The following is a 25798-nucleotide window of genomic DNA, read 5'->3' as shown; positions in this document are numbered from 1 at the left end:
CAAGAGTCTTCCTCAGGGGGATATCCCTGCCATCTTATCAGATATTGGAGCCGATTCCTGCGAATCCTGGAATCAATAATTTCCTCCACCACAAATTGTTCTTGCCCATCAATCATCACAGGTTGCGGAGGTGGCACAACACGTCCCTGGAAGGTATTAGGAGATACAGACTTTAGTAAAGATACATGAAAAACTGGGTGTACCTTCATAGTCCTAGGCAGCTTCAGCCGGCAGGCCACAGAGCTCACAATACCGTTGATCTTGAAAGGGCCAATGAATTTTTGTTCAAGTTTTTGGAAGGAACGTTTAACTTCAGATTCTTAGTTGCTAACCACACGGAATCTCCTACCTTAAACATGGGTGCAGGTTTACGGAATCTATCAGCCAATTTCTTATAACGTTCTTGAGCTGTGGTCATGGGTTCCTTCAGAACCTCCAGATTTTGTCTCATCGCAGTCAGCGTTTCCTCCACTGCCGAAACCGGAGAATTAATTGGAGACCTAGGTAAGATACACGGATGATAACCCAGATTGGCAAAGAAAGGTGTAAATTTAGTGGAGGCGCTCTGAGAATTATTATATGAAAATTCGACTAACGGCAGCAACTCCAACCAATCATCCTGGAGATGGCTGACATAGCATCTTAGATATTGTTCCAGCGTCTGGTTGGTACGCTCAGTCTGGCCATTTGTCTGGGGATGGTAAGCGGAAGAGAGACAGACATTAATATTGAGTGCAGAGCAAAACCCTTTCCAGAAACTTGAAGTGAACTGTACTCCACGGTCAGAGATGATCTCATCCGGAACCCCATGCAACCGAAATACATTCTGTATAACCAAGTTCACTGTATCTTTATCTGAGGGAAGGCCGGTGCATGGAACAAAATGGGCAGCTTTAGTCAGGCGATCAACTACCACCATGATTGTATTCATGCCCCCCAATGTAGGCAGCTCCACAATAAAGTCCATTGATATAGATGGGCAGCACGGTGGCGCAGTGGTTAGCACAGCAGCCTTGCAGCGCTGGAGTCCTGGGTTCAAACCCCACCAAGGACAACATCTGCAAAGAGTTTGTATGTTCTCTCCGTCATACCGCCAAATCAATTTTAATTTTTTTTCAAGTAGTGTAGTCTGCTGCTAATTAATTTAAAAAAATCCTATTAGTGTCTTTCCACCCGTCTCCAGCTAATTTGTGGAAAAACACTACATAGGATAAAGTAGAGGAGGGTTTTTGGGCCTTGCAGCGCCGTTTACGGCTGTCTGCACGGTCTCCGTGTGACTGCAGCTCGCCCTGTAGTCTGTGAGCAGCCGTAGCCTGGTTGTCTCCAGCTCAGGGTTGTTCACTGCGTCATACCGCCAAATCAATTTTAATTTTTTTTCAAGTAGTGTAGTCTGCTGCTAATTAATTTAAAAAAATCCTATTAGTGTCTTTCCACCCGTCTCCAGCTAATTTGTGGAAAAACACTACATAGGATAAAGTAGAGGAGGGTATTTGGGCCTTGCAGCGCCGTTTACGGCTGTCTGCACGGTCTCCGTGTGACTGCAGCTCGCCCTGTAGTCTGTGAGCAGCCGTAGCCTGGTTGTCTCCAGCTCAGGGTTGTTCACTGCGTCATACCGCCAAATCAATTTTAATTTTTTTTCAAGTAGTGTAGTCTGCTGCTAATTAATTTAAAAAAATCCTATTAGTGTCTTTCCACCCGTCTCCAGCTAATTTGTGGAAAAACACTACATAGGATAAAGTAGAGGAGGGTTTTTGGGCCTTGCAGCGCCGTTTACGTCTGTCTGCACGGTCTCTGTGTGACTGCAGCTCTATCTGTTGTCAGTTCAGCCCCCAAAAAAGAAATAAATAATAAAGTTCACCAAACACACCAGTTACACCACTTTACATTTCTGTAGGCCACATTAGCTCATATTAAAGTCTAGTCCACACTTTAGAAAATTAGTGTTTCTTATACCTGTTAGGAGGAGTTGCTCAGGAATAAGCACACAAATCCGTTAGTACTTTTCTGCTTATCTTTATCAGTCAACCAAGATGAAGTAGGCAGTGAGTAAGGCACGTGGGCGTGGGCGTGGGCGCGGAGCAGGGAGGGGACGTGGGGATTCTGTGCCTGCTGCGGGCACCGGTGACTCATCAGCACCCACTTTCACCAGGCAACAGTCGTTCATGCGCAGCTTTGTGTCAGAGCGCCGTACACCGCTGCTGCGTCAAGACCAAATTGAAGCTGTTGTCGGATGGATGGCAGCTAATGCATCAACTTCCATTAGTGCCACATCCTCTCAGACACAGAGCACTGGAGAGCAGCCATCTGTCTCTTCACCACCTGCCAAATTGCCCAGGCAGACAGAGAGCCCAGGACAGGAGCCGTCTCTACTTCTGTTCTCTGAATCTCTTGGCTTGGAAACAGGGGGCCAGCCAAGCAGCATTGGAGAAATGGAAGAAGAGGCAGGGTGCAGTGATGCCCAACAGCTTTTTCTGTCTTCCTCTGAAGAGGCGGGTGGGCCAGTGGCTCCGGTCACCACATCGCAGGCCGCATCAGCTGATGATGACACTCAGGTGCCACTTACTGGTGCGTGCTCTGCTGCTGAGACTACCCAGGAGGAGCAGTTGGGGGCAGAGGGTAGTGTAGATGATGAGGTCCTCGACCCATCTTGGCGTGAGGGACAGGAAGGTGGTGGGAGCAGCTCTGAGGAAGAGATTCCCCGTACGGCCCAAAGAGGGAGAGGGAGGGGGAAGACCGCGGATCCTGCAGCCTCCGCTTTGGCACCCGTTAGGAGCATGTCTCTTCCAAAAGCCAAAAAGGGCGCTCCCAAGACTTGCAGTGCCTGGTCCTTTTTTGACACAGTTGCAGATGACATTTGCTATGTCAGATGCAACGTGTGTCATCAAAAAGTCAAAAGAGGTCGAAATGTCAGCAACCTCAATACCTCCAACATGTGGAAACATGTGCGCAACAGGCACCCGGCGGAGTTAGAAAAACACACTGAAGAGGTAGGCCAACCAACAGCGGCAGCTACCACCTCTTCAGCTCGTGTTGCCTCTTCCTCTAGCTCACACGCAGCTGGTTCGGCTTCCTCCCAGGATCGCCGTGGAAGAACCTCTGGCCCTGTTGTCCAGAGACCCGCTGTAATTCCACCCGCAGCACCACTTTCCCAGTCATCCACACACTCCCAGCCCAGTCTACAGCCATCGGTAGTACAGGCATGGGAGAAAAGGCGGCCTTTCTCGTCAAACCACCCACGAGCACAGGCTCTGACTGCAGGCATTGCCAAACTGCTGTCACTGGAAATGCTGTCATTCAGGCTGGTGGAGACTGACAGCTTCCGTGACTTGATGTCATTGGCAGTCCCACAGTACAATGTGCCCAGCCGCTTTTACTTCAGCAGGCAAGCCGTCCCTGCCCTGCACAAGCATGTGGAGGGACACATAAAACACGCGCTTCTGAACGCCGTCAGTAGCAAGGTCCACCTCACCACCGATGCGTGGACCAGTCAACATGGACAGGGGCGATACCTTTCCCTCACTGCCCATTGGGTTAATGTCGTTGAGCCAGGTACAGACCACGCGAGTGGCGCAGGACGTGTCCTGCCACTCCAAGGATTGCAGGAATCCATTCTGTACGCATTGACTCCTCCTCTTACACCAGTTCCTCAGAATCATCGCTGCAGGAGCCGTCACAGTCCACCTCCACATGGACCCGTGATGAACGTGTACCTGTTACGACCGACATGAGCACAGCCGTGGCCAAACGTCAACAGGCCGTGTTGAAATTAATTTTTTTGGGGAATCGTAGCCACACAGCGCAGGAGCTCTGGAATGCCATCAAGCAGGAGAGCGATGTGTGGTTTGTGCCAGCGAATCTCCAGCCAGGCATGGTAGTGTGTGATAATGGCCGAAATCTGGTGGCAGCTCTGGGCCTCGGCAACCTCACTCACATCCCATGTCTGGCACATGTGCTCAATTTGGTCGTGCAGAGCTTTTTGAGGGACTATCCGGATCTTGATGCACTGCTGCACAAGGTCCGCCTAGAGTGTGCTCACTTGCGGCGTTCCAGCACGGCAAAAGCGCGCATTGCGGCTCTGCAGCGCCGACACCGCCTGCCGGAACATCGCATCATATGTGACCTACCTACCAGGTGGAATTCCACGTTACATATGTTGGAGCGGTTGTGTGAGCAGCAGCAAGCTGTAATGGAGTACCAGCTGCTTCAGGCGCAAAAAAGTCGCAGTCAGCGCCGTACAGACTTCACAACCACAGAGTGGGCCACTATGAATGACGTCTGCCAGGTTTTGCGTCCCTTTGATTATTCCACGCGGATGGCGAGTGCAGATGATGCACTAGTCAGCATGACTGTCCCCCTTATCTGCCTGCTTGAAAAATCACTGCAAGCGCTAAGGGATGATGTTGTGGAAGAGGTGGAGGATGAGGATTCACCATTTCCATCATCTTCTGGACAGTCAGCGCCACGTGGTTCCTCACAAACGCGTAGGCAGGGGACAGTTTGTGAGGAGGATGAGGAGGAGTCAATGGAGGAGGAAGACGTCCGTCCAGAGGAGGGAGTTACCGAATTGTCCAGTACTCAGTGTGTACAGCGAGGGTGGGGTGATGACGAGCAGGCAGAGATCACGCCTCCAGCAGGGGACAGCGTTTCTTGGGCAGTTGGCAGTCTGCAGCACATGGTGGATTACATGCTGCAGTGCCTGAGAAACGACCGCCGCATCGCCCACATTCTCAACATGTCTGATTATTGGGTGTTCACCCTCCTCGATCCTCGCTACCGGGACAACGTAGAAAGCCTCATCACACCGTTGAACCGGGAGCGAAAAATGCGGGAGTACCAAGACACACTGGTCAATTCCATCATCTTCTCCATTCCAACTGAGAGAAGTGCTGCTAGTGCATTACAAAGCAGCTCAGTGCGTCCAGGCAGTGGAGGAGGCTCTGCACAAAGAGGGAGCAGAAGCAGTGCCTCTGCCGAAGGCAAGACCAGTATGGCCCAACTGTGGCACAGTTTTCTGTGCCCCCCACAAAAGTCTACACCATCACAGACGGCTCCAGTCAGCAGGAGGCAACGGTTCCGTCAGATGGTGACAGACTACATGTCTTGCCCTCTTGCTGTACTCCCAGACGGCTCTTCCCCTTTCAAGTTTTGGGTCTCAAAGCTGGATACATGGCCAGAGCTAAGCCAGTATGCATTGGAGGTGCTGTCTTGCCCTGCGGCCAGTGTATTATCGGAACGTGTCTTTAGTGCTGCAGGTGGTGTACTAACTGACCGTCGCATGCGACTATCCTCCGATAACGTTGACCGGCTTACTTTCCTGAAAATGAACAAGGCCTGGATCTCGCAGGAATTTGCCACTCCTCCTCCTGATTAAATAATTAGGTCACTGTATACGTTATCCAGGTCTCCTGTTGTGTTCATCTTTCTACCACCTGAACTTAAATTCCTGGGCTCCAACACCGCCAGTTGAGGCTCAGAAGTGCCGTCTGCACAGTCAAAACATACGACCCAGTGTTATTGGGTTTCAGTAACGTCAGCTGATCCCCAGCTGTGTAGCCGGCAATGTGTCATGCGACCGCCACGCTGACACAACAACTGAAATGTAAGGGAATCTGTCCCCCCCCCCCCCCAAGGCGTTTGTTACTGAAAGAGCCACCTTGTGCAGCAGTAATGCTGCACAAGGAAAAGGTAGCTATTTTTGTTTAGCTCCTTGCACACGCAGAACTTAACACTTATAAAATGTGTCCACTGATACTGTAAAACCGTCCCGGAGGTGGGACTTTCCTTCGTAATGTGACGCAGCACAGCCGTCATTCCTACCCCCACGGCGCCGCGCACCGGCTCCTCAGCGTTGTTTTATTCCGTCCCGGAGCCTGCGCTGTTATGTTATCCCGTGGCCAGGCACACTTAGCGCTGCCCGTCTTCTGGCATCATTTGGTGTCAGGATGGCTGCGCCTGTGCGGCCGCGCTGGCAGAGAGCACGCCTCGCAGTGTCTTCTGATTTAATCCCACTGGGGGCCTGGGATCCATGGACATGCGCAGTGCATATCTGAACCTCCACCTCTCACTCATTTCCCTATGGCTTCTTCAGACTGTTCGGTGTCAGCTGGTCCCTAATAGCATGCCACGGCCGTGACACCGCACAGTCTTAAGAAGCCGTAGGGAGGGGAGTGAGAGGCGAGGATATGCACTGCGCATGTCCATGGATCCCAGGCCCCCAGTGGGATTAAATCAGAAGACACTGCGAGGCGGGCTCTCTGCCAGCGCGGCCGCACAGGCGCAGCCATCCTGACACCAAATGATGCCAGAAGACGGGCAGCGCTAAGTGTGCCTGGCCACGGGATAACATAACAGCGCAGGCTCCGGGACGGAATAAACCAACGCTGAGGAGCCGGTGCGCGGCGCCGGGGGGGTAGGAATGACGGCTGTGCTGCGTCACATTACGAAGGAAAGTCCCACCTCCGGGACGGTTTTACGGTTGCAGGGGACACATTTTATAAGTGTTTAGTTCTGTGTTTGCAAGGAGCATGATGAAAAGAGCCACCTTTTCCTTTTGCATCTTTTGTGCTGCACAAGCTGGCTCTTTCAGCTACAAACGCCTTGGGGGGGGGTTAAAGGTTCCCTTTCGACTTTCTCAGGCTTCGGCCTACATTGTGTTCCTCTGCTTTTCCACCTGTCCCTGGGCTCCAACACCGCCAGTTGCCGTCCAGAAGTGCTGTACGCACAGTCAACAGTCGCTCCTCTGTTATTGGGGTTCAGTAACGTCAGCTGTTCCCCTGCTGTGTGTGTGGCAATCCCTCCTACCTCCTCCAACCTCCTCCTCCTCCACCTGCCCCTGGGCTCCAACACCGCCAGTTGCCGTCCAGAAGTGCTGTACGCACAGTCAACAGTCCCTCCTCTGTTATTGGGGTTCAGTAACGTCAGCTGTTCCCCTGCTGTGTGTGTGGCAATCCCTCCTACCTCCTCCAACCTCCTCCTCCTCCACCTGTCCCTGGGCTCCAACACCGCCAGTTGCCGTCCAGAAGTGCTGTACGCACAGTCAACAGTCCCTCCTCTGTTATTGGGGTTCAGTAACGTCAGCTGTTCCCCTGCTGTGTGTGTGGCAATACCTCCTACCTCCTCCAACCTCCTCCTCCTCCACCTGCCCCTGGGCTCCAACACCGCCAGTTGCCGTCCAGAAGTGCTGTACGCACAGTCAACAGTCCCTCCTCTGTTATTGGGGTTCAGTAACGTCAGCTGTTCCCCTGCTGTGTGTGTGGCAATCCCTCCTACCTCCTCCAACCTCCTCCTCCTCCACCTGTCCCTGGGCTCCAACACCGCCAGTTGCCGTCCAGAAGTGCTGTACGCACAGTCAACAGTCCCTCCTCTGTTATTGGGGTTCAGTAACATCAGCTGTTCCCCTGCTGTGTGTGTGGCAATACCTCCTACCTCCTCCAACCTCCTCCTCCTCCACCTGTCCCTGGGCTCCAACACCGCCAGTTGCCGTCCAGAAGTGCTGTACGCACAGTCAACAGTCCCTCCTCTGTTATTGGGGTTCAGTAACGTCAGCTGTTCCCCTGCTGTGTGTGTGGCAATCCCTCCTACCTCCTCCAACCTCCTCCTCCTCCACCTGCCCCTGGGCTCCAACACCGCCAGTTGCCGTCCAGAAGTGCTGTACGCACAGTCAACAGTCCCTCCTCTGTTATTGGGGTTCAGTAACGTCAGCTGTTCCCCTGCTGTGTGTGTGGCAATCCCTCCTACCTCCTCCAACCTCCTCCTCCTCCACCTGCCCCTGGGCTCCAACACCGCCAGTTGCCGTCCAGAAGTGCTGTACGCACAGTCAACAGTCCCTCCTCTGTTATTGGGGTTCAGTAACGTCAGCTGTTCCCCTGCTGTGTGTGTGGCAATCCCTCCTACCTCCTCCAACCTCCTCCTCCTCCACCTGCCCCTGGGCTCCAACACCGCCAGTTGCCGTCCAGAAGTGCTGTACGCACAGAGCCAAACACCTCGCCAATGTGTTAGTGGGGTTCAGCACCGCCAGCTGTTCCCCTGCTGTGTATACGGCAACGTGTACTGCGACCGCCACGCAGGCACAACAAGTTAAATTTAAGGGAACCTGTCCCCCCCCCCCCCAGGCGTTTGTTACTGAAGGAGCCACCTTGTGCAGCAGTAATGATGCAAAGGGAAAAAGTGCCTCTTTTCGTGGTGCTCCTTGCAGATGCTGAACCTAACACTTATGAAATGTGTCCCCTCACAGCGTTCAACCGTCCGGTAGGTGGAACTTTCCTTTGTCATGTGACGCAGCACAGCCGTCATTTTTACCCCCTTGTCGCCGTGCGCCGCCTCCTCAGCGTTGTTTGAATCTGTCCCGGAGCCTGCGCTGTTAGGTTACCCCTTGGCCATGCACACATTTTGCGCTGCCCGTCTTCTGACATCATTTGCTGTCAGGCTGGCTGCGCCTGTGCGGGTGCGCTGTCCGAGATTCAGCCTCGCGGTGTCGTCTAATGTAATCCCACCGCGGGCCTGGGATCCGTGTCCATGCGCAGTGCATATCCTCGCCTCTCACTCCCCTCCCTACGGCTTCTAAAGACTGTTCGGTGTCAGCTGATCCCTAATAGCATGCCACGGCCGTGACACCGCACAGTCTTAAGAAGCCGTTGGGAGGGGTGTGAGAGGCGAGGATATGCACTGTGCATGGACACGGATCCCAGGCCCGCGGTGGGATTACATTAGACGACACCGCGAGGCTGAATCTCGGACAGCGCACCCGCACAGGCGCAGCCAGCCTGACAGCAAATGATGTCAGAAGACGGGCAGCGCAAAATGTGTGCATGGCCAAGGGGTAACCTAACAGCGCAGGCTCCGGGACAGATTCAAACAACGCTGAGGAGGCGGCGCACGGCGACAAGGGGGTAAAAATGACGGCTGTGCTGCGTCACATGACAAAGGAAAGTTCCACCTACCGGACGGTTGAACGCTGTGAGGGGACACATTTCATAAGTGTTAGGTTCAGCATCTGCAAGGACCATAATTAAAAGAGCTAAGTTTACCTTTTCCAGCATTAGTGCTGTACACGATGGATCTTCCAGCTACAAACGCCTGGGGGGGGTTAAAGGTTTCCTTTCAACTTGCTCCAGTGCAGGCTTCGGCCTACACTCCGCTCCCCCTGCTCCTCCTGCTGACCCTGGGCTCCAACACCGCCAGTTGGGGCCCGGTACTGCTAGCTGCACAGAGAAAAACACCTCGCCAATGTGTCAGTGGGGTTCAGCACCGCCAGCTGTTCCCCTGCTGTGCAGCCGGCATCGTGTCCTGCAAAAGCCACGCAGACACCAGAACTGAAATTGAAGGGAACCTGTCCCCCCTCCCCCAGGCGTTTGTACGTTTTTAAGGCCACCTTGTACAGCGGTAATGCTGCATGTGTGCAAGGTGGCTCATAAACGTATTCTCCTCGCACATGTGGAACGGAAAACACGTCTAAAATGTGTCCTCTGTGTGACCATTTAACCGTCCCGGTGGTGTGACTTTCCTTTGTAATGACACGCTGCAACCCCCTTGGTAGCGCTGCCCGTCTTCTGGCATCATTGTTTGGCTGCCTGCGCCTCTGCGGCCGCCCTGACCCACACAACGCCCCTCGGTGTCTTATTTCTTGGGACTGCGAGGGTGTGATTGATGGGCAGGATCAGTGCATCAGTTCGCCTGTCCCTCATCTCCTTCCGCCTTCTTCAGACTGTGCGGCTTCATGGCCGTGGCATGCGATAAGGGATCAGCTGACGCCACATAGTCTGAAGCAGGTGTAAGAACCCAAGCGAGAGGCGAACATATGTACTGCGCCAGGCCATGAATACCAGCCCCGCAGTGTTTTAACTATGTCAATACACTGCGGGGCTGTGATTCATGGGCATCGCGAACCGCACCAGCCAACATTAAATGAGGTCAGAAGATGGGCAGCGCTAACAGCGCTAGGCCAGGGGATAACACGACAGCGCAGACTCCTGTACAGCAAATAACAACGCTCAGGAGGCTGCACCCAGCACCAAGGTGGGATTCTTGACATCTGTGCTGCGTCTCATTACAAAGGGAACTCGCGCCTCCAACACAGTTTGACTGTATAAAGGGCTAAATGTTATACGTGTTCCATTCAGCGTGTGCAAGGAGCCAAATTAAAAGAGCAACCTTTGACTTGTGCACCACTACTGCTGCATAAGCTGTGGCTCTTCTACTTTGTAACCCCTGAGGGGGGGTTAAAGGTTACCTTTGAAATTGGTTCGATTAGGCTTCGGCCTACACTCTGCTCCCCCTGCAGAGCCCGGGCTCCAACACCGCCAGTTGGGGCCCGGTACTGCTAGCTGCACAGAGAAAAACACCTCGCCAATGTGTCAGTGGGGTTCAGCACCGCCAGCTGTTCCCCTGCTGTGCAGCCGGCAACGTGTCCTGCAACAGCCACGCAGGCACAACAGACCCAAAGCTGCCGCCAGTGCAGGCTTCGGCCTACACTCTGCTCCCTCTCCTCCTCCTGCTGACCCCGGGCTCCAACACCGCCAGTTGGGGCCCGGTACTGCTAGCTGCACAGAGAAAAACACCTCGCCAATGTGTCAGTGGGGTTCAGCACCGCCAGCTGTTCCCCTGCTGTGCAGCCGGCATCGTGTCTTGCAAAAGCCACGCAGACACCAGAACTGAAATTGAAGGGAACCTGTCCCCCCTCCCCCAGGCGTTTGTACGTTTTTAAGGCCACCTTGTACAGCGGTAATGCTGCATGTGTGCAAGGTGGCTCATAAACGTATTCTCCTCGCACATGTGGAACGGAAAACACGTCTAAAATGTGTCCTCTGTGTGACCATTTAACCGTCCCGGTGGTGTGACTTTCCTTTGTAATGACACGCTGCAACCCCCTTGGTAGCGCTGCCCGTCTTCTGGCATCATTGTTTGGCTGCCTGCGCCTCTGCGGCCGCCCTGACCCACACAACGCCCCTCGGTGTCTTATTTCTTGGGACTGCGAGGGTGTGTTTGATGGGCATGAGCGGTGCATCAGTTCGCCTGTCCCTCATCTCCTTCCGCCTTCTTCAGACTGTGCGGCTTCATGGCCGTGGCATGCGATAAGGGATCAGCTGACGCCACATAGTCTGAAGCAGGTGTAAGAACCCAAGCGAGAGGCGAACATATGTACTGCGCCAGGCCATGAATCCCAGCCCCGCAGTGTTTTAACTATGTCAATACACTGCGGGGCTGTGATTCATGGGCATCGCGAACCGCACCAGCCAACATTAAATGAGGTCAGAAGATGGGCAGCGCTAACAGCGCTAGGCCAGGGGATAACACGACAGCGCAGACTCCTGTACAGCAAATAACAACGCTCAGGAGGCTGCACCCAGCACCAAGGTGGGATTCTTGACATCTGTGCTGCGTCTCATTACAAAGGGAACTCGCGCCTCCAACACAGTTTGACTGTATAAAGGGCTAAATGTTATACGTGTTCCATTCAGCGTGTGCAAGGAGCCAAATTAAAAGAGCAACCTTTGACTTGTGCACCACTACTGCTGCATAAGCTGTGGCTCTTCTACTTTGTAACCCCTGAGGGGGGGTTAAAGGTTACCTTTGAAATTGGTTCGATTAGGCTTCGGCCTACACTCTGCTCCCCCTGCAGAGCCCGGGCTCCAACACCGCCAGTTGGGGCCCGGTACTGCTAGCTGCACAGAGAAAAACACCTCGCCAATGTGTCAGTGGGGTTCAGCACCGCCAGCTGTTCCCCTGCTGTGCAGCCGGCAACGTGTCCTGCAACAGCCACGCAGGCACAACAGACCCAAAGCTGCCGCCAGTGCAGGCTTCGGCCTACACTCTGCTCCCTCTCCTCCTCCTGCTGACCCCGGGCTCCAACACCGCCAGTTGGGGCCCGGTACTGCTAGCTGCACAGAGAAAAACACCTCGCCAATGTGTCAGTGGGGTTCAGCACCGCCAGCTGTTCCCCTGCTGTGCAGCCGGCATCGTGTCCTGCAAAAGCCACGCAGACACCAGAACTGAAATTGAAGGGAACCTGTCCCCCCTCCCCCAGGCGTTTGTACGTTTTTAAGGCCACCTTGTACAGCGGTAATGCTGCATGTGTGCAAGGTGGCTCATAAACGTATTCTCCTCGCACATGTGGAACGGAAAACACGTCTAAAATGTGTCCTCTGTGTGACCATTTAACCGTCCCGGTGGTGTGACTTTCCTTTGTAATGACACGCTGCAACCCCCTTGGTAGCGCTGCCCGTCTTCTGGCATCATTGTTTGGCTGCCTGCGCCTCTGCGGCCGCCCTGACCCACACAACGCCCCTCGGTGTCTTATTTCTTGGGACTGCGAGGGTGTGTTTGATGGGCATGAGCAGTGCATCAGTTCGCCTGTCCCTCATCTCCTTCCGCCTTCTTCAGACTGTGCGGCTTCATGGCCGTGGCATGCGATAAGGGATCAGCTGACGCCACATAGTCTGAAGCAGGTGTAAGAACCCAAGCGAGAGGCGAACATATGTACTGCGCCAGGCCATGAATCCCAGCCCCGCAGTGTTTTAACTATGTCAATACACTGCGGGGCTGTGATTCATGGGCATCGCGAACCGCACCAGCCAACATTAAATGAGGTCAGAAGATGGGCAGCGCTAACAGCGCTAGGCCAGGGGATAACACGACAGCGCAGACTCCTGTACAGCAAATAACAATGCTCAGGAGGCTGCACCCAGCACCAAGGTGGGATTCTTGACATCTGTGCTGCGTCTCATTACAAAGGGAACTCGCGCCTCCAACACAGTTTGACTGTATAAAGGGCTAAATGTTATACGTGTTCCATTCAGCGTGTGCAAGGAGCCAAATTAAAAGAGCAACCTTTGACTTGTGCACCACTACTGCTGCATAAGCTGTGGCTCTTCTACTTTGTAACCCCTGAGGGGGGGTTAAAGGTTACCTTTGAAATTGGTTCGATTAGGCTTCGGCCTACACTCTGCTCCCCCTGCAGAGCCCGGGCTCCAACACCGCCAGTTGGGGCCCGGTACTGCTAGCTGCACAGAGAAAAACACCTCGCCAATGTGTCAGTGGGGTTCAGCACCGCCAGCTGTTCCCCTGCTGTGCAGCCGGCAACGTGTCCTGCAACAGCCACGCAGGCACAACAGACCCAAAGCTGCCGCCAGTGCAGGCTTCGGCCTACACTCTGCTCCCTCTCCTCCTCCTGCTGACCCCGGGCTCCAACACCGCCAGTTGGGGCCCGGTACTGCTAGCTGCACAGAGAAAAACACCTCGCCAATGTGTCAGTGGGGTTCAGCACCGCCAGCTGTTCCCCTGCTGTGCAGCCGGCATCGTGTCCTGCAAAAGCCACGCAGACACCAGAACTGAAATTGAAGGGAACCTGTCCCCCCTCCCCCAGGCGTTTGTACGTTTTTAAGGCCACCTTGTACAGCGGTAATGCTGCATGTGTGCAAGGTGGCTCATAAACGTATTCTCCTCGCACATGTGGAACGGAAAACACGTCTAAAATGTGTCCTCTGTGTGACCATTTAACCGTCCCGGTGGTGTGACTTTCCTTTGTAATGACACGCTGCAACCCCCTTGGTAGCGCTGCCCGTCTTCTGGCATCATTGTTTGGCTGCCTGCGCCTCTGCGGCCGCCCTGACCCACACAACGCCCCTCGGTGTCTTATTTCTTGGGACTGCGAGGGTGTGTTTGATGGGCATGAGCAGTGCATCAGTTCGCCTGTCCCTCATCTCCTTCCGCCTTCTTCAGACTGTGCGGCTTCATGGCCGTGGCATGCGATAAGGGATCAGCTGACGCCACATAGTCTGAAGCAGGTGTAAGAACCCAAGCGAGAGGCGAACATATGTACTGCGCCAGGCCATGAATCCCAGCCCCGCAGTGTTTTAACTATGTCAATACACTGCGGGGCTGTGATTCATGGGCATCGCGAACCGCACCAGCCAACATTAAATGAGGTCAGAAGATGGGCAGCGCTAACAGCGCTAGGCCAGGGGATAACACGACAGCGCAGACTCCTGTACAGCAAATAACAACGCTCAGGAGGCTGCACCCAGCACCAAGGTGGGATTCTTGACATCTGTGCTGCGTCTCATTACAAAGGGAACTCGCGCCTCCAACACAGTTTGACTGTATAAAGGGCTAAATGTTATACGTGTTCCATTCAGCGTGTGCAAGGAGCCAAATTAAAAGAGCAACCTTTGACTTGTGCACCACTACTGCTGCATAAGCTGTGGCTCTTCTACTTTGTAACCCCTGAGGGGGGGTTAAAGGTTACCTTTGAAATTGGTTCGATTAGGCTTCGGCCTACACTCTGCTCCCCCTGCAGAGCCCGGGCTCCAACACCGCCAGTTGGGGCCCGGTACTGCTAGCTGCACAGAGAAAAACACCTCGCCAATGTGTCAGTGGGGTTCAGCACCGCCAGCTGTTCCCCTGCTGTGCAGCCGGCAACGTGTCCTGCAACAGCCACGCAGGCACAACAGACCCAAAGCTGCCGCCAGTGCAGGCTTCGGCCTACACTCTGCTCCCTCTCCTCCTCCTGCTGACCCCGGGCTCCAACACCGCCAGTTGGGGCCCGGTACTGCTAGCTGCACAGAGAAAAACACCTCGCCAATGTGTCAGTGGGGTTCAGCACCGCCAGCTGTTCCCCTGCTGTGCAGCCGGCATCGTGTCCTGCAAAAGCCACGCAGACACCAGAACTGAAATTGAAGGGAACCTGTCCCCCCTCCCCCAGGCGTTTGTACGTTTTTAAGGCCACCTTGTACAGCGGTAATGCTGCATGTGTGCAAGGTGGCTCATAAACGTATTCTCCTCGCACATGTGGAACGGAAAACACGTCTAAAATGTGTCCTCTGTGTGACCATTTAACCGTCCCGGTGGTGTGACTTTCCTTTGTAATGACACGCTGCAACCCCCTTGGTAGCGCTGCCCGTCTTCTGGCATCATTGTTTGGCTGCCTGCGCCTCTGCGGCCGCCCTGACCCACACAACGCCCCTCGGTGTCTTATTTCTTGGGACTGCGAGGGTGTGTTTGATGGGCATGAGCAGTGCATCAGTTCGCCTGTCCCTCATCTCCTTCCGCCTTCTTCAGACTGTGCGGCTTCATGGCCGTGGCATGCGATAAGGGATCAGCTGACGCCACATAGTCTGAAGCAGGTGTAAGAACCCAAGCGAGAGGCGAACATATGTACTGCGCCAGGCCATGAATCCCAGCCCCGCAGTGTTTTAACTATGTCAATACACTGCGGGGCTGTGATTCATGGGCATCGCGAACCGCACCAGCCAACATTAAATGAGGTCAGAAGATGGGCAGCGCTAACAGCGCTAGGCCAGGGGATAACACGACAGCGCAGACTCCTGTACAGCAAATAACAACGCTCAGGAGGCTGCACCCAGCACCAAGGTGGGATTCTTGACATCTGTGCTGCGTCTCATTACAAAGGGAACTCGCGCCTCCAGCACAGTTTGACTGTATAAAGGGCTAAATGTTATACGTGTTCCATTCAGCGTGTGCAAGGAGCCAAATTAAAAGAGCAACCTTTGACTTGTGCACCACTACTGCTGCATAAGCTGTGGCTCTTCTACTTTGTAACCCCTGAGGGGGGGTTAAAGGTTACCTTTGAAATTGGTTCGATTAGGCTTCGGCCTACACTCTGCTCCCCCTGCAGAGCCCGGGCTCCAACACCGCCAGTTGGGGCCCGGTACTGCTAGCTGCACAGAGAAAAACACCTCGCCAATGTGTCAGTGGGGTTCAGCACCGCCAGCTGTTCCCCTGCTGTGCAGCCGGCAACGTGTCCTGCAACAGCCACGCAGGCACAACAGACCCAAAGCTGCCGCCAGTGCAGGCTTCGGCCTACACTCTGCTCCCTCTCCTCCTCCTGCTGACCCCGGGCTCCAACACCGCCAGTTGGGGCCCGGTACTGCTAGCTGCACAGAGAAAAACACCTCGCCAATGTGTCAGTGGGGTTCAGCACCGCCAGCTGTTCCCCTGCTGTGCAGCCGGCATCGTGTCCTGCAAAAGCCACGCAGACACTTGCTCTTGTACCTTCTGCTCCCCATCCTGGTTCCAGTACCGTCAGCTGGTTCCGGGCAGAGCCTTTGGCTTAGGTGCCTCCCTCTGGGTATCCGAGTTCCACCAACGTCAGGTGGTCCTTGGTAGTGCTTTCAGGCACGGGTACCTCCTGCTTAGTAACCGGGTTCCAGTAACGTCAGCTGGTCCTCGGTAGTTCCATTGGCTCTTGGACCTTCGGCTACCCATCCGGGTTCCAGCACCGTCAGCTGGTTCTCGGCACTGTCTTTTGCTCTTGTACCTTCTGCTCCCCATCCTGGTTCCAGTACCGTCAGCTGGTTCCGGGCAGAGCCTTTGGCTTAGGTGCCTCCCTCTGGGTATCCGAGTTCCACCAACGTCAGGTGGTCCTTGGTAGTGCTTTCAGGCACGGGTACCTCCTGCTTAGTAACCGGGTTCCAGTAACGTCAGCTGGTCCTCGGTAGTTCCATTGGCTCTTGGACCTTCGGGTAGCCATCCGAGTTCCAGTTCCATCAGCTGGTTCTCGGCATTTTCTCAGCCTTCTTGTACCTTCTGCTACATTTCCAAGTTCAAGAGACTAAACACGATGACCCGGAAGAACACCCCTAAGATGACGACGACACCAGAGACGACAACCACCGTGATGACGACGACCCTGGAGACGATGACCCTGAAGACCACCGTGATGACGACGACCCCGGAGACGACGACGCTGAAGACCACCCCGATGACGACGACCCGGGAGACGACGACCCTGGAGACGACGACCCTGGAGACGACGACGACCTGGAAGACCGAGAAGCAGAAGAACAAGAGGCTGCAGAACAAAGAGCAGAAGAACATTAAGCATAACACTAAATATCAGAGCAAAAAATATTATCTAAATTATAAGCAGAAGAAGACTAAGCAGTGTATGGGGGTGAGTCCGTTCCTCCTCGTGGTGCCCCTGGATAAAGCCTGATGCTGCAGGCCAAACTGAACGCGGACAAATGTAACTGTTTTGTGACAGGCAGAACGGAAGGTGTAATCTTCAAACTTTTATAGATAACAACTACAGGAATGCCTGTCACAAATAAGAATATGATGAAGAAGTAGAATATGATGAAGATAATAGTAAAATAAAAAGAATATGAACAATGTAACCCAAAAAATAATAGGTAGAAGATGAAGAAGAAGATGAATAAGGTGAAGAAGTTGATGTCAAAGAAGCTGATGATGAGGATAATGAAGAAGAAAGCGTGGGAGAAGAAAAAAAGAAGGTGAAGGGCGTTGAAGTAGTGAAACATCAATATGTGGCATAAAAAAAAAAAAAAAATTAACATAGTCAAATTCTTTCTAACGCCGAACGTCATCCAAAAAAAACAAAAACCTGCTATTCTATTACATTGGGCTAAACCTCTGTGCCTTTAATGTCTCCGCCACGTCCCCCAATACATCCTACATTATTCTTAGTTGTTTTCCTTCATGTAGAATGAACCTACAAGTGTATAAAGGGTTTATTTTAATTCCGATATTTTCGTCCCATTGACTTGCATTGGGATCGGGTATCGGTATCGGATTGGATCCGATATTTTGACGGTATCGGCCGATACTTTCCGATACCGATACTTTCCGATATCGGAAAGTATCGCTCAACACTAGTGCTGATGTGAAACAGATCTTAAGCTGATCAAAAGCTTCTTGAGCCTGTGATGACCACTTAAAGGGCTTTTCCTTCTTTGTCAAGGAAGTAATGGGACGGACAATATCAGAAAAATTTCGAATGAAGCGTCTGTAGAAATTTGCAAAACCAATAAAACGTTGGACCTCCTTAACGTTCTTGGGTACCGGCCAGTCAAGGATAGCCTGAATCTTACCAGATTCCATGTTTAGCCCCTGGGGAGAGATTATATAACCTAAGAACTGTATCTCAGAACGATGGAACTCGCATTTCTCCGGCTTAATATACAGATGGTTCTCTTTCAGACGTCTTAAAACAGTTTTGACATGTTCTTCATGTTCCTGTAGAGAGTCAGAAAAGATTAGTATATCGTCCAAATAGATCACCACAAACTGGTCCAACAAATCTCTGAAAATGTCGTTAGCAAGGTGTTGAAACATTGCAGGGGCGTAACAAAGCCCGAAGAGCATCACAAGAGATTCAAAGTGTCCATACCGGCATCTGAATGCTGTCTTCCACTCATCCCCTGGATGAATACGCAGCAAATTATAAGCCCCACGAAGATCCAGCTTAGAGAACACCTTAGCATGGCGGACTCTTTCCAGTAATTCGGGAATCAGAGGCAAAGGGTAACGGTTTCGTACGGTTACCTTATTGAGTTCCCGATAGTCAACACAGGGTCTCAGGGTCCCATCCTTCTTTTTTACAAAAAATATAGGTGCCCCTGCTGTTGAGGAAGAAGGACGTATGAAGTCTTTGGCCAGATTTTCATCAATATACTCCTTTAAGGCTTGAAGCTCAGGTGCCGCCAAAGGGTATACGTTACCAAAAGGAAGAGCTGCCCCAGGAAGCAGCTCAATGGGACAGTCATAATGCCTGTGTGGAGGAAGCTGATCTGCATTCTTCTTGTCACAGATTTCAGAGAACTCTTTATATGCTGGAGGTAAAGAAAATACCTGTACATGTGGTTCCGTAGCCATGGACACCGGGACAGCTTCTGTTAACGCTGAGTTGCTCCTTGTTGGAAAGGTAATCTCCTTGGTCTCCCAGTTGATAATTGGGTTCTGAGAACGCAACCAAGGAATGCCTAAAATCACAGGAAAATGAGGAGAAGAAATTAGCAAGAAAGAAAGTTGCTCCTGATGATTAGGCTCCAACACAATTTCAAGGGGTACGGTCTCCTGATCCACAGGCCCAGAGATTAAAGGTGACCCATCCACTGTTTCCATGGTAATTGGAGAGGCTCTTTGCTGAATTTCAATACCATGTTCCTTGGCAAATGTGATATCCATGAAATTGCCACCTGCACCAGAGTCAATCATAGCTGCACTGGAAATCCACTGTCCTGAACACAGGATCTTAATAGGGAGAGAACAGTGAGAGTTCTTTTCCTTCAGCTCCTTGGGGGGTGAAGTCATAGAAAGTGAATGGAATACAGAGTTTAAAGGCAGGCTACATTCAGAGATGTCAGATTCATCATCACAGTTGTCATACTCCCCTATTGCTGCTAGCACCTTGTTAGGCCGTCTAGGACACTTAGGACAATTGATCAAGAAGTGGTCAGACTGGCCGCAGTAGAAACATAGACTTTCACGAAGGCGATGCTCCCGATGCTCATTGATCTCGCGCCTCTGAACGGAATCAATTTGCATGGGCACCTCCTCCACCTCCCGAGAGGTTTTACCTGCAGGCTCTTTGGAAGGAAGGGAAAAGTTAGAAACACGGTTATAAGCAGCAAATTTCTCCTGCCTATGCTCAGTAAGGCGAATGTCTATGCACACACAATGCTGTATAAATGTCTCAAGCTCTTTTGGTTACTCAGAGCGAGCTAGTTCATCTTTTATAATACTAGACAGACCCCTTTTAAAAATAGGCAATTGTGCATAACTGTCCCAATTGGTATCTACCGCTAATCTCCTGAATTCAGTGGCATACTCAATAACAGAATGTTTAGCCTGGCGTAAAGACAACAAAGCAGATTCAGCGGTTGCACGGCGATTAGGGTCATCAAACATTAATGCCATAGCGGCCAAGAAATCATCCAAGTTATTTAACCGTGGGACACGAGACTCAATCATCGGATTCGCCCAGGCGAGCGCTCGTGAGGTCAGTAGCATTATTACACACAATACTTTGGATCTATCAGTAGGAAAATGGTCAACATGAACATCAAAATATAGCATACATTGATTCACAAAGCCACGAAATTTGTCGCGATCACCATTAAATGGGGGCAACTTAGGTGGGCTAGCTGGTGGCGGTTGCCCAGAGGGTAAAGTCACTTGTGCAGCTATTTGCGTGCTTATGTCCTGAAAAGCCTGTCCATACTGGGACTCTATGCCAGCAAGTTTGTTTTCCTGGGCTGCCATGCGGTTGCTTAAGTCCTGCAAAGTTTGTCCAAACACTTGTTGATTGTGTTCAAAGCTTCCAAACTTCTTTTGTTGACCTTCCACATCTTTCTGCAGTGATCTAATTATGGAAAACACCTGCTCTAGTCTGCTTTCTGCAGTCATTGTTCCAGCAGTCTCCTTTTTTTATGGCTAGAGTATCCTGTAATAATTATAGAGGATAACTCAGGAGACTCTTTGCGTGGAACAAGACAACTACAGGTCACAGTTTTATTAGTGGTAAAGTCTATATTATCACACGGTAATTCAAACAGGTGCAGAGAGAAACTCAAGTCCACAACACTTGGTGTAAATATTAAATGCAGCTTAGGTAACGTTCACATTTGCATTGTTGGGTGCAGCGTCGTCGACGGATACCAACGCATGCGTCAGGCTTTTGCAGAGCAGCAAACGCTTACATGTCCAGCAAATGCAGATGGAATAAATACGAGCAGCAGATGAAGGAGGATTACTGGAACTTGTGTATGCAGCAGGAACTCAGAGCAGAGTAGCAGGATCACCAACAGGTTCACAGGAGCAGGTATATAGCCAGGGAGTAATCAGAGGTCAGGAGCTGGATGCAAGGCAGAATACTCTAGCACAGACTGAAGGCTGGGGTGGAGTTTTATAGCAGGAAGACACAGTGCACATGAGACCAAAGACGCCATCTTGGAAAAGGGCAGTAATGCACAAAAGGTAAAAAATGTTCAGAGTCCTGACACTCTGACATCTGAGGGTACATGTGAGAGTTGTTGTTGTGCCCGTGCAATGATGGTGGAATGTGGTGCGGGGCTGTAGCCATGGGCGAGGTACTCGTCTTCAACACCCCTGCACTCTACATGAAAAGGGGGGTCTTGGCTGTGTGTGTTTGCTTTTGTTACCTGGATGATACATAGCTGCATGGTGCTGCTATAGCAGGTAGGCCAGGACCAAATGTTAGAGAACAAATAGTGGGAGAGCAAAGTCCAAAAATAAACTTTTTACTGAACATGAACTTGATAAGAACTATGTACATCATAGGCACATTTCTTCTATAAGGTTTCTCCTGCATGAACCAGATATTGTCACTTCTCGGTTACATTTAATGATACTTCGTTTCTCTTGCACTTCACACTTTTGCAACTCATGACAATACAGCGAATGATTATGGAAGACTTAATTTTCCCCAGTGTGGGCCGTACGGGTCCAAGTGTAATGCTACTGCCGCTCCCAGCTATTCTCAGTTCCCAACTGACTAATGAGGACCCCACTGCTTGACTTATGTTGATACGACTCCTCACTAGAATCTCGAAAGTCCACAGCTCTCTGTATGAGAATTTAAGTCCCAATATTGTGACCATTGCTTCCTTTCAATACACCCAACCATAGGCAACTGTTTACTAATGTCCTTCTCTTCTATCAATCCCCTTTAAGTGGGCCTTCTACTACTTTCTGGAATAAGTTCTGTATCGTTTAGGTGGCCTTCATGGCGTTAGTTCCAATCTGTTAATTATCTCCGTCAAATATGTCTTCACATTTCTTTGGTCTTTAGGACGTGTTATCTGATGTCCTATGGTCTTCTCTCATCACACAGCACACTATAAATGTCAGTCTGCCAAATGTCAGACCTTAGGTCTTTTTCTTTTGAACGCTGGGCTTTATCTAACTCACTATCAGGAAGTTGTCTTCAGTATTCCCATATGGACCTTACCATTTTGGGCTAGTCCCAAACATTAAATTTATCTTTACCCTACTAAATTACTAAATAGACAATTCCATAGCCCCTATAAACAGTATGATGCCCCGCAGCCCTTATACACAGTATGATTGTCCCCACAGCCCTCCACACACAGCACAATTCCCTATAACCTCCCTATATACAGTAGGATGATCCAAGCTCACAGTATGATGGCAACACAGTACTTTCCCCCAGACATTCCATGATTAGTGTTGAGCATTCCGATACAGCAAGTATCGGGTATCGGCCGATATTTGCTGTATCGGAATTCCGATACCGAGTTCCGATATTTTTGTGATATCGGAAATCGGAATCGGAAGTTCCCAGTGTATGGTTCCTAGGGTCTGGATGAGAGGAGACTCTCCTTCAGGCCCTGCGATGACGTCGCGGCTTGTGATTGGTCGCGTGAGCGGTCACATGAGCGGTCACGCAACCAATCACAAGCCGTGACGTCATCGAAGGTCCTTCACTCTGCATTCTTAGGAACGGAGGCAGACGCTTGGACCGGTGAGAGCCAGGGGCCGTCCGAGGGGTGAGTATATCAATATTTTTTATTTTTATTCTTTATTTTATACATGAATATGGATCCCAGGGCCTGAAGGAGAGTTTCCTCTCCTTCAGACCCTGGGAACCATTCTGATATTTTGTGTCCCATTGATATGCATTGGTATCGGGTATCGGTATCGGCGATATCCGATATTTTTTGGGTATCGGCCGATCCAATCCGATACCGATACCTTTGCATATCGGAAGGTATCGCTCAACACTATCCATGATTCCACATTAGCTCCCATAACTTGGGTAACACATAATTAAAAAAACTTATACTCATCCAAATACTTGTTCCCTGTTGCTGCAGCCTCCATCTCTTCTTCTGGCTTCCTAGCAGTTGGCCAGTAGGCACAGTCTGATGCAGTGACTTCATTTCTGTGCCTTATGTCCCCTATGTGGTGCTGGCCATCAATATACTGCAGGTGAGAAGTGGTCTGTTGGAATAAGTGACGGAGCAGAGAGCTGATGACTCTCTGTTCAACTACAGCTATTCACAGTATGTAAATATTCTACCAAAGGCCCTCTTGAGTAGAGAAGCCACTTATATAATGTGGTCCATCAGTGGTGCAGTTGTAGGAAACAGTAAAGAAGGTCTCATCAACTCAATCAAGCGAGTTTGGTGAGGAGGATGAGTGTCCCCATTGTTTGTGTTGGAAACGTAAGGAGTTTACAAAACATTTGGTACCAACTCATCTTGTTCTTCCTGGTCTTCAGTACAGTGAAATTACTTGTCTGGTGTTTGTGTAGCCTCCACTACCTAATTGAATACATGTATATTAAGTGGAGACCTCTTTATGTGCGTCTTGCAGCAGTTACTCACCGAGTCATTGAGGTCAATGTGGAGAACTTGGAATTTTAATGATTAATATCCTGTAGGAAAGCTACATGTGTTGCCAAACCAATATTGACTTGGAGTAGGTTCTGATTGTTTTATTAGTGTTATCTTATTCTTTTGCAGCCTAAACATTTCCAAACGTTTCAGAAAATCGGAGCTCATTTGACAACTTATCCATATTATTTTGGGCATCTACTAGGAGAATCTAGGCAACTCTCAAAATGACGTTCATCAAGAAGCATTCTTATTGTGATCTTCTGGAATAAAATTATGACTCCTGACTGAACAGCGAGGGGTAATCCGAAGCTTCAGATCCCAAAATCTGTGATGGGTCTCGACTCTTTAACAATGATATATAATTTTAATTTTTACTCACCTGTCCTGGCTCCAGCCCTGGACTTTCCTTAGTTCTCCCATGGCTCGCTTCCTTTGTGCTAGAGTAACCAGACAAACACCTCTAATGTCATCATGTAATGACTGTAACGCTTATTAAGGTCGGCTCCGTTAGCTGTGCACTGCCTGAGTATTCAGGTAGTAATGTTACCATGTAATTTTCACTTGTAAAGCTACTCTTTCACTTGGCTCTGCTCCAGCCACGTGTCTTATTAATGGCTATACTACCAGGCTTAGTCCTGCTATTACTGGTGCTGTTGACACCTACAACTCCTCTGAGGAGCCCATTTGTCCTTACTCTTTAAGGCACATTTAACAATGGAGGTGGACCTTCCTAGGCTGTATGTATGTCTGCACTCCTTGAGATATGTCAAATAGTCACAACAAATGGTTTAGCAAATTTTTGGGTGGAGGTGATCTGTAAAGGGGTTGGAAAACCTATGTCCATTGCCCAGTTAAGGCATATGGACCTTACAGAGGGAAGTCTTCTGTTTAGGACAGTAGGGCATTTGGTTCACCTGTCCTGAAGAGTGCACAGGATCTAAATCCACCGCAGATAGAAAAGTCCAAAAAAGAAATCCAGCACATCTAAACTTTATTTAAAACATGGAAAAGACATGAGGCTTCGAGGAGAACGTCTCTTACTCATAATTCTTGTAGAGATAAAGGTCCAATTTAGCGCATGATAGTTGACGCGTTTCAACGCGACTTATACTGGCTATCAGTGAGAAGCATTCGCCTCGAAATGCATCGACTATCATGTTGATAGAGCCATATCTTCGATGATCCCTTAATAACTTCATTGTGAGGCCAGTCAGTACATCAGTATTTGTAGCCAAAATCAGGAGTGGAATAATCAGAAGAAAAGTCTAATAGAAACACGTCACCGCTTCTGAATTTTTCTTCCACTTCAGACTTTACTGAAGTAAAATACTGACAAAATATTGAATGTGTGAACATGTGCCAAGAACAGGTTTTCCAACTCCAACCATTGAGCGGCATTTGAGCAGCGCAGTCCTACCCAATGTCTCTTCTGGGCGACCTATCGACCTACCCATGACGCGATCTTGGGGTTTTAATGGGCCACCATATTGGTTTTCCAAGATTTTGACTGATTTTATTGGAATAATGCAGTACAGAGAACAAAAGATCAGACGATCACAGGTTCTAATGACAAAAACAGAGTGAAACGAAAAGTTAAGATTTAAAAAAAGCAAAAAAAATAAATAATTCAAAATCCCTCCACTTTTCTCCAGTGAAAAGTAAAAAAAATTAAAAAATATAAGAATAAACATATTTGGTCATCATATCTACTGTAAAAAAATGCTATAAACAGAATCTTCAAAGCAATATGTACCCTTAAATTATATAAATAAAAACTACAGCTCAGCGCATAAAAATCAAACCCTTAATTAAGTTCGATGATGGAAAAATAAAAAAAGTTACATTTCTCAGAATATAGCGACAAAAAGCTAATTTTTATTTATTTTAAGCCTCTAAAATAGTAAAACGCGTTACAGATTTGGTATTGTCGGAATTGCACTCACCTGGAGAATCATTTTACCAGTTAATTTTATTGTACAATTAATACTGCAAAAAAAAAAAAAAACAATTGTGGAATTCTGTTTTGGTTTTTTTTCCCATTTTTTTCCCATGGAATTTTTTTCCCCCATTTTTTTGTACTATATGTTGTAAAAATGAACGTTGATGATTAAAACTACAACTCATCTTGCAAAAAAAAAGCCCCCATACGGATGTAATAAACAAAAAATAAGAGTTATGACTCTTCTAAGAAATGAAGAGGAAAAAAAAAGAAAATGTAAAAAGCGAAAATTAATTGGGTCATTAAAGGGACCCCAAAATGGCAAGTAAGTTACCTAAACATTTATATAGGGGACCTAGCCCCTAATTATATCAGGGGCTTCCTCCCGAAGAAGCTGAGCGAAACGCGCGTCGGGGTAGAGGGACTTCATGGCTGGACCATCACTGTAAATACACCATTGTAAATACACACCTGTGCTTTGTATCTCCCCACCTCATTGTAGATTGTAAGCTCTCACGAGCAGGGTCTCTTATTTTGTCTTATTTTTGCTTTATTACTGTATTGTTAACGTTGTTACCTATGACTGTTGTGTTTGAAACTGTTAAACTGTAAAGCGCTGTGGAATATGTTGGCGCTATATAAATAAAGATTATTATTATTATTATTATTCATCGCATTCACCGGACTTGTGAAATATAAGGTACTGCATTCATCCATTCAC

Source organism: Ranitomeya variabilis, chromosome 3, assembly GCF_051348905.1.
Source record: "Ranitomeya variabilis isolate aRanVar5 chromosome 3, aRanVar5.hap1, whole genome shotgun sequence".
Classification (NCBI taxonomy): Eukaryota; Metazoa; Chordata; class Amphibia; order Anura; family Dendrobatidae; genus Ranitomeya; species Ranitomeya variabilis.
This window is presented reverse-complemented; position numbering follows the sequence as displayed.